Source organism: Anomalospiza imberbis, chromosome 15, assembly GCF_031753505.1.
Source record: "Anomalospiza imberbis isolate Cuckoo-Finch-1a 21T00152 chromosome 15, ASM3175350v1, whole genome shotgun sequence".
Lineage (NCBI taxonomy): Eukaryota > Metazoa > Chordata > Aves > Passeriformes > Viduidae > Anomalospiza > Anomalospiza imberbis.
The window spans coordinates 16,705,005-16,722,389 of record NC_089695.1 but is presented as its reverse complement, the minus strand read 5'-3'; the positions used below and the strand labels follow the sequence as shown (position 1 = coordinate 16,722,389).

At 43.0% G+C, this 17,385-nt stretch overlaps 1 protein-coding gene across 1 annotated transcript in view; it reads right to left on the bottom strand.

The window, feature by feature from the left end:
- Positions 1-17,385, bottom strand: part of NEURL1B (neuralized E3 ubiquitin protein ligase 1B) — a 135,152-nt gene that overhangs the window by 47,085 nt on the left and 70,682 nt on the right. The window lies entirely within an intron of this gene.

Sequence of the window (17,385 nt, the reverse complement as noted above, 5' to 3'; positions counted from 1 at the left end):
AAACAGCAAAGGTCAGACCACACAGTGCATTCAGAACTCTTCCCTCACAGCAGCCTGGGGAGGATGGTGCTGCAGGGTCTGCAGCCTTTTAACATCCCCAGAAATTACAGACACAGAGTCCCGAGTCCTTCACTGAAACAAGGAAAATCCCTGATTTACAAGAAATGGAATAGGGGAAAACAGGACATGGGGTTACTTTCCTTTTTTTTTTGTGTGCTGTAAAGGCTCCAGATCTGTCCGAGGAAGGTATCCCTCAGGGCTTATCAGAGCAGCCACCACAAAGAACAAAGGAAACACCAATCATTTCCAGTAAATCAGAAAAATGGCAAGCTCTAACCTTCAGAGGAGAGCAGATTCCTGCAGAGGGTTTGGCTGCTGTGTCTTTGAGCTTCCTTTTCCCCAGCCCCAGTTTCCTAGCACGGGATTCCTCAAACAATAGAGACTGGCATCAAAAGAAGAAAGGGGGGGAAAATGGAAAGGAGCCCTCCTTTTACAAATGGGCTTCAAATGGAAGGACAGGACTTGTCCCTTGGGGGGAATTGGTCCCTCCTGGTGCTGCGGGGGACTCAGGTCAAGCACTGCAGCCCTGCTGCGGTGTCACGGGGCAGAAAGATGCCCTTGGCTCCATCTTCCTCCCTTTCTATGAGCAGGAGAGTTATGAGGGGCTGGGGAGTGGTGACGGGGTCAGCTTTGCTTGGAATGACCCCAAGATCATAAAAGTCCTTGCTCCCCAGCCTGGCAGCTGAAGGAGTCTGGAATGCGTGAAGTCGAGTTTTCAAGGTTGTATATTTTCCCTTATCTAGAACATTCTCTCTCTGACCTGCCGAGGTCTGTCCAGTACAGAAGCCATGGCAGTCTGCCTCGAGCCTTGGGCGGCTCCCACATTGTATACTCAAAATTCCATGTGTATGTTTACAATAATGTGCCAATATCTATCACCTATGTCAGACGGTGTGTCTCTACCTTAAACCAGCAGAAAAGTGTCCCCATCACACCAAGACATGGAGGGCAAGGAGAAGGAGAAGAAGGCCAGGACACGCCCAAATCCCTCCATCTTGTACCCCTGAATCACATACTAAAAAACCCCAAAATTCCACTTTTTCACCCTGTGTCAATTCACCTATCACACTACTCAAACCCTTGTGGCTTGTAATTCCTCACACAGAGTTGGCAGTCTCTCCCATGGGCTAAAATCGAAGCCACAGGTGGTTTTGACTTCATGCCAAGGTCTCTGAGCCCCCTGCCAGGGTCTGGAGCCAGCCAGGGCAGCCAGAGGGATGTCCTGGACTCCCACAGAGTGGCTGCTCACAGCACCAGAGTAGGAGAGTGAGGTGCTCAGACCTCACAGAGCTGCTGCAGGGAGCGACAGCACAGCTCAAAAGCCACCAGGAGGGTCTGGGAGGGTAAACACAGCCCAGGCAGCTCCTTCCAGGGGCTCAGAGCAGAGCACAGCCTCCCTCAGGGGATGGGAGCTGGGCACAGCCTCATCCCGCTCCTCTCCAGAGGCAAAACCAGCTAAATGTGGATATTCTGGAAATGAGGGATTGGCCCACTGACCCTGCTCTCCTTTCAGAACAGAGAGCAGCACATGCTGCTTATCCAGAAATCTGTCCAAGCTGGGATGTGCTGGCTTAAAAACCAGAGTCACCTAAACCAAAAGGAGGAAATAAACCACCCAAACACACCTGGGACTGTCAGAAAAGACAACAGCCTTTGGGTAAGGAACCCAGAGGTTCCTTGTGAGCTGCAGATGTTAAATACAGCTGGGTAACTGCTCAGGTTGCTGCAAATCTAAACTCAAGGGCCTCTTTTTCCACGGAGGACGCTTTTTCAACCCCCACAAGGACCAATGGAATCCCTCCTGTTTTACCCACACATTTCTACCTCACCTAGGAAGAGCAGAGGTGTCTCAAAGCTCCTTGGTGGGGAGTGAGGCACCACCAGAGAGCCAGGGAATCATTTGGAAAAGCCCTCCAAGACCCAGCCGTGCCTGACCCCCGCCTTGTCCCCAGCCAGGGCGCTGAGTGCCACACTGGCTGGCTCTGTGTCCTCTTGTCCCAGCCCAGACCCCGTTGTTTTATCACTTCTAGACAGTTAATCCCAGGAGCACAGTAGCACAGCTGAGGCAGGAGCTGTGAGAGGGCCAGAGCTGCTCCCAGGAATGTGCCCCGACCTGAACGACAGCGGGGTGTGCAGAGGACTCTCCTCACACCTGTGCTGCAGCCAGAATCTGAGCAGCAGATTTCATCTGTTTTTTCATACATACATACATACATACATACATACATATATATATACACATACATATATATACACATATATATACATATATATACACATACATACATACATATATATATAAAATATATTTTATATATATATATAAATATATATATATAAAATATTAAAAAATCTATTTAATATATACCTACAAAATATATAAAATATATTCCATCTAAAGATAAAATAAATATATAAATGTATATAAATATAATATAAAATATGTTTACATAAATATATCATATAAAATATAATTATATAAATATATAAATGTATAGAAAATATATTTATATCAATAAATATATAATGTAGACTTTAATTATATAAATATATAATTGTATAGAAAATATATTTATGTCAATATATACATGTATATAAAATATATTGATATCAATAAATATATTCAATATATTTACATAAATAAATATAAAATATGTTTCATATAAATATAAAAAATATATATTAAAATATCTATTAAAATATCTGTAAAAATAAATATTGGGCTGTTCTGGGTCAGTGCAGAACTCCTGGAGCTCTCACAGGGCACAGTTGCCCTGGGGGAACTGGGGCATCCTCCCCAGCCCCATTCTGTGCTCACAGCAAAGCACATCTTCTGCATTTCCCCCGATTCCACAAATCCTCACCCAAACCTTCCTTCAGTAGAGCCAGAGCTGCTTTGCTGAGGAGGAAACGGGTGATAAAAGCTACAAGAATGTCGGAACCCAGAATGTCCCTTGGACACTCTTGGATGTTCCGGGCCCAGGTCAGAAGCATTTGAGACCCTGGAATACAGCCACAGACCCCTGTGGCTTTGAATCTGACCCATGGAACAATTTACCAACCTTGCAGGAAGAACAAGGAATCACAAAGGTTTAGATATTATAGCAGAAGTAGTCACAAAGTGAAAGGAAGAGTTTTTGAGTGCTGTGCAGGGGGGTTTTAGGCCTTGTACAGAGGGGTCTGAGTTTTGTACATGGGGGTCAGAAGTTCTAAGATGCAGGGATTTGGGCGTGCCCTGTCCTCTTTCCTTCTTCTTCCTAACCTCCATGTTCTTGGTGATGTTGGCACTCACAGATTGGTTTAGAGTAGAAAGTCACTGTTCAATACAGGTGATGGGCATTGGGGTAAAACCATAAACATTTAACACGTAATGTGTGATATAAAAGAGGGCACCAGCCCCCTGGGAGTCAGAGTGTGCCCCTGCCTGACTGCTGAACGGACCGCAGCAGCTCAGGGAGAAATCTTTTAGATAACACACAATAAACTACCTTGAGACCGGACGACTGAAGACTACTGAGTCTTTCTTTGGAGACACGGGTTGGAGGAGAGACTTTTCCACCTTCCCGGGTCACCCCAATCTGGGGGTGAGCCCTGACACAAGAAAGCCATCAGCAGAGCAGCTCAGCCACAAACGCTGCTGCTGAACTGGGCTGGTACCAGGAGATCAGAGCGTGCTCCAGAGAGGCCGTGGAGCGTCCCTGGCAGAGCAGCACTGCCCTGATGTGTCCGTGTAAAAATCACCTTCCCTCCTTCAGTGAGGCTGGCTGCGGTGGCTGAGATAGCCCAGCTCTGGTTTGGCCAGTGCTGTTTGAGGAGTGACTCAGAGCACATTGTCAGCTCCGAGCCAAACGCCCCAGCAGAAATCAGAAATCAACAATCAGAAATCAATCAGAAATCAGAAATCAATCAGAAATCAGAAACCAGAAACCAGAAACCAGAAATCAATCAGAAATCAGAAATCAGAAATCAATCATAAACCAGAAATCAATCAGAAATCAGAAATCAATCAGAAATCAGAAATCAATCATAAACCAGAAATCATAAATCAGAAATCAATCAGAAATCAGAAATCAGAAATCAATCAGAAATCAATCAGAAATCAGAAATCAGAAATCAGAAATCAATCAGAAATCAGAAATCAACCAGAAATCAGAAATCATAAATCAATCAGAAATCAGAAATCAATCAGAAATCAGAAATAAGAAATCAACCAGAAATCAGAAATCAATCAGAAATCAATCAGAAATCAGAAATCAGAAATCAACCAGAAATCAGAAATCAATCAGAAATCAGAAATCAATCAGAAATCAGAAATAAGAAATCAACCAGAAATAAGAAATCAACCAGAAATCAGAAATCAATCAGAAATCAGAAGTCAGAAGTCAATCAGAAATCAGAAATCCTTCCCTTGGCTCTGGCACAGGCCCTTCCACCACACCTGCACATGTTTTCTGCACTTTTTTTTTCCTTTTTTGTTTGCTTTGGAGAGGAAAATGTTATGGTTTTACACCTGTGCTCTGCTGGTTGGAGCCATGTGGGGTGGGACAGTGAGGACAAAGCATCTCCTCCTCCCACATCTCCAGGAGGAGAGGACAGCTTGAATCTGCCTTGCAGGGATGGCTCCATGTTGGTTTTCCTAGCTTTTTACAGAGATGGGGTGACTATTCAATAAATAAAACTACAAAAAAAAAAAATTTACAGAGATGGGGTGACTATTCAATAAATAAAACTACAAAAAAAAAAAAATTTACAGAGATGGGGTGACTATTCAATAAATAAAACTACAGAAAAAAGAAATTACAGAGATGGGGTGACTATTCAATAAATAAAACTGCAAAAAAAAAAAAGAAAATAAAAAATAAAAAATAAAAAATAAATAAATTTACAGAGATGGGGTGACTATTCAATAAATAAAACTACAAAAAAAAATTTACAGAGATGGGGTGACTATTCAATAAATAAAACTGCAAAAAAAAAAAAAAGAAAATAAATAAATAAATAATAAAAAATTTAAAAAATTACAGAGATGGGGTGACTATTCAAAAATAAAACCGCAAAAAAAAAAAAAAACAACTAATTCAATACATAAAAATATTAAAATATATAAATAAAGATTTTTAAAACTTCTATAAAAAATAAAAATATATAAAACTTAACACAAAAAATATATAAAACATAACACCATTCTATCAAAAACTAACTTATTTCCTAGCTACAATACTTTATAAATGTTTTTCAACTTATAAACTTTTCCTGCACAATACCATTATTACTTCTAACACTAACCACTTAGATTTTTCCCCACATATTCCTATTCCAATACACCTTCCACAATTCTAATTCTCCAAAACATCCAATCTTTTTATAAAACCCTATTTTAAAACTCATTAAAACTTGTTTTTAATTCACTCTCTCTCAACAGTATCATCTCTATTCCATAACTTTTCTAAATCAACACACCTTCTCTCAATATTTACATACAAATATGCAATATATATAATATATATGTTATATATATTTTATATATATATGTTTTCACTCTGTATCAGCTATCATTAAAAATATGACATCTAGAATAAACAACCATTGAAAAAGAAAAATATTAATCAGTCATTTATATAAATAAAAAAAAAATAAATTTAATTAAAATAAAGAATAAATAAATTAAAACCAAATTATTAACATTACTAAAATACTGATCACTCATACATTTATTATTAAATTTATTAAATTTAATAATAATAACTCCTCACTCAAGTGGATCTTGTGCCCAGGGTCAGTGTGGAATTAAACTGACTGGAATGAAAACCTCAGGAACAGCCCAGGCTTACAGAGAATTTGCTAAAGCACTTTTTTTTGGGTTCTTTTTGAGGAATTTTGGGGGGATTTTTAGAGTTTTTTTTTTGGGGGGGGGTGGGAATATTGGGGGTTTTTTGGTTTTATTTGAGGTTTGGGAGGAATTTGGGGAAATTTTGGTGTTTTATTTGGAGATTTGGAGGAATTTAGGGGGTGGAAATGGGGATTTTTGGGTTTTAATATGGATTTTTTTATTTGGGGTTTTTTTTCCGGCACAAAGAGCCTCTTGCTGCCTGCACACTTTGCCTTTGCTCAGTGCTTCTGCTGGAGCTGGTCGCGCTCTCTGCCCCTCGCTGGGACAGAGCTGCCAAAAAACTCATGAGAATGAGGTGGATTTTCTGTCCAAATGTCCAACACCAAGGGAAAAAAAAATCACTCCACAAAAATAACCAAGATTTTGGTGGGAAAACTCTGAAAAGTTGTGTAAAGAAAAGGCTTTTCCTCAGCGTTTCATGCGCTCTGATACCAACTCCACTGTTGTAACATCGCTTCTGCGTTGATGATGGTCAACTCGTTGACGTTTCAGTTGACTTGGCGCAGAGTTAATTAAATTAATGAGAACCATGCAGCGCCAAGCGAGAATTTTCAGCGGGTCCATGCTGGAAACCTGTGCAGCTTTGAGGCTTGGCACGGTGTGCTTGCCCTGCGGTCACCACGCCGCTGCCTCGCTCTGGGGTCACCGCCGGCACACTTGGGGATGGGGTGAAATAAATAACAATTTTTAAAATTCACCTATTTCTTTTGCACCAGACAGGACGAATCCCCGGTGAATGCGGCCAGTAGACCCAAAGTGATGCCCTGAAGGGACGGCAGCTCCTCTGAGCGGGCAGTGTGTGGCCAGGCCGTGGCTACTCCCTGTCCCCAGGTGGCCAGTGGCAAACACTGGAGCAGGACACAGCCTGCAGCTCCCCCAGCCCACGCTGGATCTGTCTCATTCTTCATCTGTAAAAGGGCTGGAAGAAAGAATCCCTATTAAGGAAATGCTAATGGCGGGGCGAACCAAAAAGGCTCTTAAAATTATAAACAAAACCAAAAAAAAAATACCACACACAGCTGTCATTTTATACAGACAGAACTCTGGGCTGTGAGAGCATTTCCAATCCCAGCCTTAGAATTCTCTTGTTCTCCTATCCACAGTATTCACATGCTGATGTGACTTATCCTGGCCTGATGTTATTTTTCAAATATTTCCTTTTTTTCCAAATATTTTTCTGATATTTCATCTAGTTTTTCATATATATATATATTTAAAAATATAAATATATCTTTCATGTATATATGAAATAGATAAAATATATTTCATCTATTTTTCATTTATATATTTCATATATAAAAATAGATTTCTATATTTAATATAGATCTATGAAATAGATAAAATATATTTCATCTAAATAGAAAACAATATATAAATATATCTTAATATATATTAAATATGTATTAATAAAAATATATTTATATATTTAAATATATAAACATATATTAAATATATATATAAATATATATTTGTATAAATATATAAATATATTAAAATATAATACAAAATATATTTATATAAATAAATATATAAGAGTATAAAATATATATTTATATAAATATATAAATGTATATAAAATATATTTTTGTAAATAAAGATATAAAATATATTTCATCTATTTTTCAAGTATTTTTCCAAATATTTTTCAAATATTTCATCTATTTTTCATATATATATTTAATATATGAAATATATATTTAATATATATATGAAATATATAAAATATATTTCATAGTTATAAAGATAGATATATTAAGATATATATTAAAATAAAGTATAAAATATGTTTATATAAATAAATATATACATGTATATGATATAAGGTATATTTATATAAATATATAAATGTATAGAAGATATATTTATATAAGTAAATATATAAAATATGTCATGTTAATATAAAATTGCTATATTAAAATGTATCTTAAAATATGTATTAAAATAAATATTGAAAATATGTTCCATCTATTGTTCCAATATTTCCTTTTAAAGACGCCTTTGGCCGTGGGGCTGCAGTAAAGCAGAGGGAGCAGACCCTGTGAGCAGCCTGGTAAGCGAGGACAGGCCACTCGTGTCCCCCGCAGAGAGCAGAGCCCTGGGGAGCCCGTGCTGGCTCCGCTGATGTGCCACGAGCGCTGCAGACAGGGCCGAGCCCAAGGAAAAGGGCCAGGACAGCTGCCAGGTTTATCATTTCTAGGATGAGCATGGTCTCCACCAGTGTTCTCCTGAAATGAAGTCACAGCAGGGGAGGGGCGAGGGGAGAAACAGCTCAGCGGCCAGGAGATCTGTGTGCTTTCAAAAGCACAAAGATGAGCTCCAGCCTCTGCTCCTGTGTTATAAACGCCAATCACTTGGTTTTTAAAATTTTAAAAGTTTAATAATAATAAAATGGTTATAAAATAGTAATACAATTAGAGTAATGAAAATTTGGAGTTAGGACAATTACAAGACAATAAAAGGCAAAGAATTACGGACGTCCGGATGCTCTCGGGCACTTAAGCCCGATAAGCATGCCTTGTGAACAAAGGAATAATCTTTAAAAGCAGTAGCCTGTTGCATATTCATACATCTCATACATGATGCAAAAATTCCTTGCAAATTAAGAACTTTTCTGGTTTTTGTCAACTTCTTCCCCTTAATCCTGGTGGTTCCATGAAGATGGAGATTAGGTGGAAAAATGTTTGTCTTTTTCCGATAAGGAGGCAGTAATTCTTTATGGGCCCCCATCATTGTCATCTCTGTGTGAAGAGTTTCTTCATTATCTCATCTCTTGCTTGAGTTAGTAAAAAAAACCCCCACATACATAGGCTCTATTTTAACTACAAAACTACATATACCATACTATTAAAATGTTAATACAGCACTTCTAATCAATATAACATAATACATATAGTATTCAATTTAATATTTGCGAAAAGCCAATCATAAAATATGCATTTTTCACATCCTGGCTCCAGGACAGGGCACAAAGTTTGGCGTCTGGCTATTTGCTCTGTGCCTGCCGTGCCCTTCAGACTGGGCTGAGAGGGGCTGCTGTCCCTCTGTGGGGACAGAGAGCTGCAGGCCAGGCTGTCCCTCCTTCCCTCACCTTGTCACCATCACCGAGGAGGAAAAGCCAGCTGGCGTTTAACCCAGGCAGCTGCTAATTAGAACTATTGCCTGCCACGCTCCTGATGCCTTTAATTACAAGGTGGGGCCCTCGGCTCCTCCTGCCTCCTCCCAGGATCAGGAGAAGTTGGAGAGAGTTTAAAGAGCTCACCTGGGACAGTTTTCCTTGCGTGACTGAGCACTGGAGGGTACACGTGCCAAGGATATCTGCACATCTCTGTGCCTGCACATGTGGCACCCATGCACCCCAGGCCTGGCTTAACTTTGCTCCAGTTTGTCCCTTTTGGGATAACAATGCCAGGACTGGGGACACAGGGGACACTGCCCTCACCCCTGTGCCCCTCTGCTCCTTCTCACCCTTGTGTCCTGCCAAAATGTGCCTGTACCCCTCCTTTTCTTATCTGAGTCAATAAAATTACCTTGGGAGTCCTGGGAACCAGACAAGGAAACTGGTCCGGTTGCAGAAAGAAGCCTCTGCTCCAGCTCACAGTCAAGCCGTGGCACACGACAGGAACAGTGTGGGGTTTCCAGCCAGGAGTTTATGACATAAATTTGTGCTTTAAATCGATCTGCAGGACAGCTCATGGTGGCTGAGCCTGGCTGGACTGGGGACTCACTTGAGTGCTCCCAGTGCCAGCGAGACCCTGTGCCCAGAAATCACCATCAGCCCTTGAAATAAAACCCCCTGAGCACAGCACCCGCACTGCAGACCCTGGGCAGTTCAGGAAAGAGACCTTTTCAACCCAAAAAGACAGAAAGGAAAAGGGAGCCCTAAACATATCCTGTGGTGGGCAGGATGTGGACATATCCCACAGCCAGCAATCCTGTTCTTAACCTGAGACATTAATGCAGCTCAAAATCAGTCCTTAGTATTAAACTGGAGTCTGTACATGATGTTAGGGTTAAAACAAGGCCAGCAACCATGCCAGCTCTTGATTTTATCACATTGAGCACTAAACACGTGGAATTATTCTATTCCTAACTCAATACTAAGCTGAGCAGGCTGGCTGCTCTCATTCTGAGCAGTAAATGTGGATGTAACCCTGTCCTACAAACAGGTTAACATGGGCAGCAGAAGTTGGTGGTTCTAGAGAATCTTGAGAATCTAGGTTCTAGAGAATCAGGTATTTCCCAGAAAACAGCATGACCCTCACCTGCATGACACAGATCTGTTTTCCCTGTGGTTCCTTACAAAGACACCCATGCTGCCTCCCGAGTTTTATCCTGTACAGAAGAGCCACCAACTCACTACAAAAACCCCACACCCCACAATCTTTGTTTCATCTTGCTTCTCCTGCTCACAGAAGGAGAATTTATGTGTCACTGCTGGCAAACCCCACAGTGCCTTCCCCAGACTAAAATCTAAACCAAGAAGCTTTGATCTCACCCTCTCCCTATGTTATTCAAGGCTTTGCATCGACCAACAAGCAAAACCTCAGGATGCTTGGATCATGTTTGTCCTTTGGGGGATCTGTCAGGACAGGGCTCGGCAGCTCAGGAGGGACACAGCTGTGGGACAAAAAGAGATCCCTCAACTCCAGCCTGAGGGTTTTCTGGAAGTCATGTGCTTGAGGGTAGGAACTCCGCCGAGGTTCACAGCCCTCCACATCAAGGCCAGAAGTGGTCGTGTGATACTGGAATAGTGAAACTATCTGGGTTTTCAACAGGAAATCTATTTTGGGACCTCGAAGGATGACTCCTTAACTTTCCCTTTTGGAAAGAATTGTTGATGATCTCACTGCATGGCTATCAGTGTCCTGGGCCAAATACTCCTGCTCTTGGACTTCTGATCAGCTAACAAAGCAGATGCAGGAACTAATTAAAGAAGCAGAGCCTGTGTTTTCTGCTTCTTGCAGCTCTAAATTCAGTAGCTGGTACATGACACCTTGTGAGCTGATGCTTGTCTGTCTGTGATCTAAGATGAAAGAAACATTCACCAAATAACCCAGGGGGATGGGAGACTGAGCACTCTCTGCCAGGGCTGTTCCAACAGATGGAGAAACAAAATCAATTGCAGGATCCCAGATTCACAGGCAGTCGTTCTCAGGAATGCTATGAGGAAAATAACCCGGTCTCTACTGGCTGGAAGGATTTCATACCTGGGATGACATCACCTGGAATTCATAATCCTGGATTTTGCAAGAGGACAAACTATGGGGCCAAGTTGCACAGGCCTTTTCAAGCTTTATTTATGGCAGCATATTCAACCCTATACCATATTTCATAGGATGGAAGAGACTAAAATGAAGTTGCCTTGGCTGAACACAGGGAAAAGAGCACAGGAGATTTCAGTGCCACTGGCCTGTCACTCGCTTACGCTCTCGAGAAATTTTACAAGGGACATCATTAAAAATAAAGCAAACTAACTTGCAATTTAGAAAAGAACCTTCTCTTCCCTGAGTTATTTATTAACCAGTTAAGAATCTGTCAAGCCCTTCTTAACTATTAACAAACAGTTATTGAGGTTGGGACATAATCCCAGGCCAAACTGCACAATTAATTGACACAAGAGCCTGAAATTTATTGCTCTCCTTGTGCAAACATCGATGTGCAGCTGCACAAAAGCACCTGTGCCCCAAATCTCCGGGAGGGGCTCAGAGCTTGGGGTCGTGCTCCCTGCAAACACTGCAGGGGCTGTTCCCAACACACAGAGGGGACACAGGAATAAACAGGTAAACACAAAATTAGGATATTCCCAAACACCCAGTATTGAAAAATGCGTTTGATTGAGGAAGATTATGGAATCATGGAATGGTTTGTGTAGAAAAGGACCTTAAATATCATTCAGTTCCACCCCCTGCCATAGGCAGGGACACCTTCCACTATCCCAGGTTGCTCCAAGCCCCATCCACCATCCATCATCGCCTTGGGCACTTCCAGTGATGGGGGAGCCACAGCTTCTCTGTGCCAGGGCCTCACCACCCTCACAGGGAACAATTTCTTCCTAATCCCTAACCTAAACCTACTCTCTTATCTGTTTGGATATAGAAAATATACAACTTAACTAGCAGGAAGCCAGCAGGAATGCCAGGCGTGGTAGAACAAGGGCTGGGAGAAATAATGACCAGGAAACCAAATCTCTCAGCCTTAAATGGTCGCAAAAGCTTATGCTTGGGGGAAAAAAACAAGCAAATGGCAACAGAGAGCAGTGACTCTCCCACACCAGGGAGCAGCCACCTTTTCACAGCACAGCTCTCAAATCAAAGCAGCAAATTTTCCATGATTGCTTCAGAGGCTGGGAAAAAAAAAGAGTTGCCTGAAGCAGACATTGAGGGCATCGTGTCATGAGGAATTTTGAGTAAAAATATATTCTACACTGAAAGCAAGCAGGTGAGTTTGCACCCCTGCAGGTGCTTTTGAACCTGATGTCTCACTTCTTTTCAAATCCTCCAGACCTCCCTCACATCAGGATATTGGAGTCTTTAGGATAAGCCCACTCCTGGGTACAAATTTGCTCAAATTTCCCTGTGGCTACAACCTGAATGTTAAATTAAGATCCTATCACCAACAGCCAGAGCTCACCTGGAGTGTTTCCACAGCTGACAAAGTCCAAACCCACCCATACCAGTGGTGCCTGCACCCACAGGGGCAGGAATGGGGAAGAGCTCCTCCCCTCCTAAAGCCTGTCAATATTTCCAGGGAGATGTCCAGCTGTGGAACATCCCCGTGGGCAGCATCGGCAGAGATGGAAGAATCTCAGAACCTGACAATGCAAGCAACGGGCCCAATTTCATCTCATCTACAACAATTGCTGGTGTGAGAGGGAAGAAAAACTAAGTGCAATTTGTTTCTCTCCAGACATGTGTCTCTATAAGATGAAAGGAGTCAGTTCAATACAAAACTCCTTTGGGCAAGGACGTGGCATTTAGGTTTTGTCTGTGGGCACAAAGCACATGGCTGATGTACCATGAAAATAAAAATGTTCTCTTAACCATTACCCAAAAATGCAAAGGAATCAGCGATGCTGGAAAGCTCTGCTTTGACATTTCCTGCTCCCTACCACTCTCCCGGGTATCCCTTTGGGCTGGCCCCAAATTAAATCTGAACAGCATTCTCTGCCTCTTCCTCTTCAATAATATCTAAGGATTTGGGAGTTTCTGTCCTGGCTGGGGGGTATAAATGATCTTTGATGTCTGCTCCAAAGCCTGCATAGGGCATATCCACCCTCCTGACTGGGAAAAATCTGCTTCACTTTGTCTCATTCCTAGAAATTTCCGGAAATGCTGCATTTTGGTCACTGAAAATGTCTGTGGTAGAAAGCTGAATTTCCACCCAGATCCAGCTGTATCTGAGAGCTAATGACAACAGTCTGGAAGGAAACCTTGCTGCAAATGTTACTGGAGGGATCTCAAGCAAACCAGATCTTTCAACACAATAAGAAACAATCCAACTCCCAGCTGCAGGTGGAGATCAGATAAGGAAAAAAAAACATTTGGAGTAGAAAAAGCCTTTACATCATCTTTTTTTTTTTTTTTTTTTTTTTTTTTTTTTTTTAGTGTGGTTATCTTATGATTCACCTCCAAGTGGACATAATCAGTTCTGTCTTCCCTCAGGATCCTTCAGCTGAAAAATGCCCAGCCACACTCCTCTTGGGAAACGGGTTTTCCTCCCCACCATCTGGAACATGCCCTTCTGACCTAGGAACAATTACTCTTGTCCCCATTGATTTCATCCCTTCCCACTTGAAAAATATCAGCTTGAGCAACTTCCTCTCTTTCCCAGGGGCCACGTGCCAGAGCAGCTCTGCCTTGCTCATCTCCTTCTCCAAAATCAGCATCAACACTCTCCATCCACACTGAGGACACCCTGGAAACACGACTTCTACATCAGCAAGGCACACTCTGCTCTGCTCTGCGCAGGGAGGAGAGCACGAGTCCCATGGAGTCCCAGGGACTCCTTTTTGCACTCTGGGATGGTCAGGAGAGAGCTCACCAGTCCAGGATGCTCTCCTTGCCTGTTCTACAGATCCTATAAACTGCTGCTGATGCCTCAGGTTTCAGTTTTATATTTTCAGATTCTGTGCTGCTTTAGTGTGTGGGTCTGGGGTTCACATTAGGGGATGGTGAGCTCTCCTCACAGAGCAGGGAGACAAAACAATTCCTGCTCCAGCTGGGGACCAAGGACAAACGATCCAAACCTCAGGCCCAAGAGCACAAACAACGTGGGCTGGAGAGAGGAAAACAAGCAGGATGGGACTGCATGGGCTAAAGCTGGAATGGGACAATGAACTCCAATGTGCAAATGGAGCAGAGCTGATCACAGTGAGAGCCCCCGGGAGCGGTCGTGCATTTTGGGACCATTTTTGTTCGTCTTGGGTTCATTTTGTGCCATTTTGGTTCATCTTGGGTCATTTTGTGCCATTTTGGTTCACCTTGGGTTCATTTTGTGCCATTTTGGTTCACCTTGGGTTCATTTTGTGCCATTTTGGTTCATCTTGGGTTCATTTTGTGCCATTTTGGTTCACCTTGGGTTCATTTTGTGCCATTTTGGTTCACCTTGGGTTCATTTTGTGCCATTTTGGTTCATCTTGGGTGCAGCCCTGGCTGGGCTCTTGTGCCGCCCAAGGTGCATCCATGGAGGAGATCCTTTTAATAAATCCCTGCTTTACTTTCTAGCTCTGCCCAGCCTCTGTTCTAGGCCAGCTTTCACAAGGCATCACTGGATCCACCCAGTCAGACTTTTCCTGGCTCTTGGACCTTCCCCTGGAGCAGGGAGTCGATGATTGGGATGCAGTTGCTGTGGAGGCACAAAGTGAGCTGAAATCCAGCTGACAGTTTTTGGTAGTTTGGTAAACACGTGCAATGTGTCAACCCAAACCAAAGAACAAAGAAGTCATTTTGGGTAACAGAGAAGTCATTTTTAGCATCATTTTAACAGCAGCCACATCTCCCATGTGCAGTTTGCTCCAGGCTCTATTCCTCAGCTCCAGGTGATTGTTGCTCCCTGGTTGCTCTGTCTCTCACACAAATACCCACATGGGAACACTTTTCTGCCTCTTTCTCTCTCCTTCCTAAATGCTTTCAGAAACCAAATTCCTTCCTCATGTTTTGTTTATGGGTACATTTATTTTGCACTCCTGTACTTTCAGCACCCATCGTGGTGCCTGGGGCCTCTGGTGGCTTTTGCAATCTGGTTTGTGTGGTGTCACCCCCTGTCCCGTGTGGAGCCCTCTCACTCCTCACCACCACAGCCCCACTGGGCAGCAAATGGGGTTTGGGGTGTATCTGTTTGAGAAAAGGGAGCAGGAGCTCCTTAGCAAGGACCCAGTGTCTTCTCCAGATGCTTCAGAAGTGCCACAGTACCACCCTTGTCACCTCCCTGACTGCTCAATGTCCTCATCCCACCTCAGGGGACACAGCCACCACCACCCCACACTGTGTAGCTGCCTGGTGGCCTCGGGCATCAGTTCTTGGAGAGGTGTTTTGGTTACCAGAGCCGTGATGCTGCTCTTCGGGCAAACTCTGGCCTCAGCAGTTTTGGGGGTGGCAGCACAGTGTGGTCGTACAGACCAAAAAAATCCTCAATTGTGGAATATATTTCAGAAGAAAGCTTTGCTTTCCTTTTCCCTTTCTAATTTTCACCTCAGCTCCCTCAGGTGAATCCATGTTCTCTGTATGTGAGCTGTACCTGTCCCTGGGGCTGCACCTTCTCCAGGTGAGGTCACTCATTCCTTTCTTTCTTCTTATTTTATTGCATTTAGATTTTTCAGGAATACTGCCCATTCTGTTTCCTTAACTGAAAATGCATTTTATTTACCAGTGCCTTTCAGCTTTCTAGGGGAAAACAGTGAAGAACCCTGAACTGTGTAGGGTTTGTCCCAACATGAGCTGTCCTGTGGGAATATTCTTCCCCAAAAGAGAAATCATCTTTACATTCAGCAAAATTAATTATCCCATTGATTCCAGGCCATTCCCAGACCATGTGTCTGGCTCCAAGGTCTGCCAGCTGGAAATATGGATGGACAGGCAAAAGACCTGGCAAATATTCCAAGGAATATTGAAAATAACCATCAGCTAGTATGTCTTTTCTCCTTCACTAGAGCTCGTTTGCCTCGTGGCCATGAGTGATAAAAAATGTTCAAATTCTCCCTGTTACATAAAGTCTTTGGGAGATGAGGATGCCAGTTGAACACAGATAGAAAGGCCAAAGTTTCCACTGCCAAAGCCTCGCAGTTCCTGAGGACAGAGCCTAAAACCAGCTGGAGCCCACATCCTGCTCCCATTCCGCTGGGATTAACCCCAAGGGCTGCTCTGCTCCTTGGAATTACCTTTTGTTTGGGTAACAGGATGAAAAATGAAAAGTGGGACCGAAGTCAGTGAATTTCCAGTCTTTTCCTGGATGCTGTTAGCGGTTAATCCATGCGTGTGGGATTCAAGAACACCATGTCAATCCCAAATGCTGTCTGCGGGCTGAGGTGGGAAGGGAAGGTCTGGTTTACAAAACTGGCTGGGTCTGGGATCCAACTTCCCATTTGGATCTCTGGGCAGCAGAACAGGCCTGCCTTGCTCTGATAGCACAGTGATTAAAGACTGAGGCAAAGAAAGCTCCCAGCTGCTGTGACAGGGAAGGAAGAATCTGGAAAAGCGAGAAGTGTTCCCCCCACACTCTCATCCAGAAGGACTTCGTGCTCATTAAGGCAGAATTTGCTGACAATTTCCAAAAGCACGGGGTGACCTGGGGGACAGCAGGCAGAGATAGGGATCACCTTGGGGCCTGAGTCACATCTGACTGTGCTCATGAACCAGAGGGTTTTACGAGGCAGTGAGAGCTGTGCTGGATGACCTCAGGCCATTCCCAATGTCTTCACTAAAGCAAATCTTTATGTTATGTTCCTGGTATCCCTGACTCACCCCCTGCACAGGATGTTTGAGTGGCTGTGCAGCCCCATGAGCTGCTGACCCCACCTTCCAGTTCCAGTGTCACTTCAATTTCAAGAATTATTCACAAGAATCCCTGCTCCAGTTCACAGATCTGGACAAAGAACTTGGCAAGTTTTGCTTGAAACTCTGCAATTACATCAGCCACCTTACAATAACACCACCCATCAAGGACCTGGAGCAGTGATGTTCAACTTTCAGCCCTACAAACACCTGAACATTCATAGAATCAGAACAGTTTAGGCTGGAAGGGACCTTAAAGCTCATCTCATCCCACCCCCAGCCAGGCAAAGCTGACACAACTTCAGACCCTCTGCTGAGAGTCTAAAAATCCAGCCCTTCACCCAGACAGCAGCTTGCAGACTATTCTCTGCGTTATTTTTACATGCTTCCTAATAAGAGAGACCTTCATCCAGCAGAAGAATCCCCTTTTCTACACATATTTATCCC